Raw genomic sequence first — 3,257 nt, forward strand, 5'->3', positions numbered from 1 at the left:
CATGATCTTGTCCTTTAGTTCCCTACCCAAAGCTCATGGTAGGAAGGTTGATTGACCGGTAAATAGAGAGCTTTGCCTTTTGGCTCAGCTCCTTATTTAACCACAACGGACTAATCTCACGATTCATCTTACCTGAATCGTGAACAAAACCCAAAGGTACTGAAACTCCTCCACTTGGGGCAGGATCTCTTGCCCAATCCGAAGATGACAATCCACCCTTTCCTGGGAAAGAACCATGAACTCCTTCATACTCGGCTGCGAACTGATCCAGTGAGAGTTGAAGGTCACGGCTCAATGAAACCAGCAAGACCACATCATTTGCAAAAAGCAGAGACCCAATCCTGAAGCCACCAAACTGGGACCCTCAATGTCTGGCTGCACCTAGTAATCCGGCCCATAAAAGTCATGAACAGAACTCTTGACACCGGTCATACAGGGGATGAACAGCCTGAATTAGGTGCTCTGGTACCCTACGGTCCTGGTACCCAGAATTCATTGAGGAACATGGTCTAATGCAGGGGTCCCTAAACCTTTTCCAATGAGGGCCACATAACTTGGGGGGCCAGGGTCAGTTTTCGTCATAATACCGGTTGTACCACGGCAAAACAGCTTAAAGGAGTGGCGGTGGGGGGATATGCGTATCTCTGGAAACGTATTGTTCAGGGGGCCGGTCAAATGTCTAATGCCTTCCCCAAGTCCACAAAACACATGGAGACTGGTTGGGAAAACTCCCATGCACACTCAAGGACCCTGCCAAGAAAGTAGAGTTGGTCCACAGTTCCAAAGTATTACGTTTCAAAGTATTCCTTCCACCTGTCCAACATCTTGAGTCAAGGTCAACAGCACACCATCCCAACCATACACAGTGTTGAATCTTTTCGATGCCGCCCAGAAGTCGTTCTCCATAGCTTCCCTGAACTCCTCCCATGACCATGAGGTAGTTCCTCAACAATCGCCAGAGCCGCAGACCGCCTGGCTTGCCAGTACCTGCCCGCTGTTTCCAGAGTCCTATTGGCCAAAAAGACCTGATAGGACTTCTTCATTCATTCATTCATTTTCTACCGCATTTTCCTCACGAGGGTCGCGGGGGTGCTGGAGCCTATCCCAGCTGTCTTCCGACTGGTGGCCAGCCAATCACAGGGCACATATAGACAAACAACCATTCACACTCACATTCATGCCTATGGACAATTTGGAGTGGCCAATTAACCTAGCATGTTTTTGGAATGTGGGAGGAAACCGGAGTACCCGGAGAAAACCCACGCATGCATGGGGAGAACATGCAAACTCCACACAGAGATGGCCGAGGGTGGAATCGAACTCAGGTCTTCTAGCTGTGTGGCCTGTGCACCGTGCAGTCCCTTTTTTCGCTTATTTAGTCTAAATTAGCCAAAGTTTTCAGATCAGGCATACCTAATGTTGTGGCCAGTGATGCTAAACTGGACTTGTTTTGGTTCCATACTCATTCATTCATTTTCTACCGCTTTCTCGTCACGAGGGTCGCGGGGGTGCTGGAGCCTATCCCAGCTGTCTTCGGGCGAGAGGCGGGGTACACCCTGGACTGGTCACCAGCCAATCACAGGGCACATATAGACAAACAACCATTCACACTCACATTCATAACTATGGACAATTTGGAGTCGCCAATTAACCTAGCATGTTTTTGGAATGTGGGAGGAAACCGGAGTACCCGGAGAAAACCCACGCATGCAAACTCCACACAGAGATGGCCGAGGGTGGAATTGAACCCTGGTCTCCTAGTAGCTGTGAGGTCTCGACCGCCATGCCGCCCACTTCTTCTTCAGCTCGTAATAATTTTTTCTTAAAAATTGTTATTGATATTTTTGTGTCAGTCAAAACACAGCATTATTATTATTGTTATTGTGTTTACTTCATTAGGTGACGACTGAGTCTTTTTTAAAGCAACTTACACCCACTGTATTAAAATTCCATTACTCATGTGTGTGGGATTTTTTTTGTTCCTTCCTCATCCTCAGGTTAATTACATGTCTAAACTGATTCTAATCTCCAGCAATGGAACCGGCATAGCCTTTTAAAGTAGAGCGTGTGTCATTTGTTTCTTTTACCCACGCTTACTCCGCTCTACTGTTTCACATGACATCAGTATTTAGTGATGTGTGTGTGTGTGTGTGTGTGTGTGTGTGTGTGTGTGTTGTGAGTGTGTCAAAGACAGACTGACAGACAGGGTAAAAAAAAAAAAAAAAAAAAAGAGTGAGAGAGCGAGTGCACTTAAACTCAAGACTTTTCCATGACCCGCTCCCTGTGGCATGCACTCTATCTAATAGACTGGAGTGAACCATCCACGCTTTATCAGGATAAACCTCTCTGAGGTCAACGCATCACTTCAGAGGAGAACGCTGAACGGAAAATTTTGCATCTCCTTGCCAGCTCACCTTCAAAAGGGAACTAACTAACGTGATTAATGACGGCTGTCTGACATCATTTAGCCAAACATGTTTGATCGCTGGGATCGGGCGTGATTACATATGGAAAACGGTGCTGTAACTAGAATGGAACTTGCGCAAATTGGTATTAAAAGTAAAAAAAAAAAAAAGTTGTAGTATCCTTTTCACTTTGTTAACTAGCAGGCTGCTTCCTGCTTCTAGATCAGGGGTCTCAAACTCAATTTACTTGGGGGCCACTGGAGCTAGGGTCTGGGCGAGACTGGGCCGCATCAGGTCCCCCCCCCCCCCCCCCCCCAAAAAAAAAACGCATTTATTAAAAACAGAAAAATTAATAAACTTTGCTTTGGTTTCGATTTTCTACAATAAAAGCTCTGATAAAACATTCCACTGTTCTCAAATATCTTACTTTTTTTTTCTACACAAAATAAGATGAAAAATAAATAAACAAATCAAGAATAAAGAAAATCAATCAGTAATAAATAAATAAATGTAATAATAATAATAAAACGGCAAATAATAGAAACTTAAGAAAATACATATAGTTGGTGGGTAGACAAATGATTTTTTTCAGATTAAAATGAACAAAGCATTATTAGAGCCCTGTAGACATGACAAAACACGACTATAGTCACATTTATACTCTTTTTATTTACAACATATTGCGCAACTGCAGGGTCTTGAGACACATGCTAACTCGCAAACTAGAGAGCTAGCGACCTAAACGGTAGCCTTCAAGTTATTTCCTTTAAACTTAAATAGCCAAAAACTTACCACTTCCACACGGATAGGGAGGATAACTATTAACAGTTATTTAACCTTTAACATGAACAT

This window comes from Doryrhamphus excisus, chromosome 13, assembly GCF_030265055.1.
Source record: "Doryrhamphus excisus isolate RoL2022-K1 chromosome 13, RoL_Dexc_1.0, whole genome shotgun sequence".
Taxonomy (NCBI): domain Eukaryota; kingdom Metazoa; phylum Chordata; class Actinopteri; order Syngnathiformes; family Syngnathidae; genus Doryrhamphus; species Doryrhamphus excisus.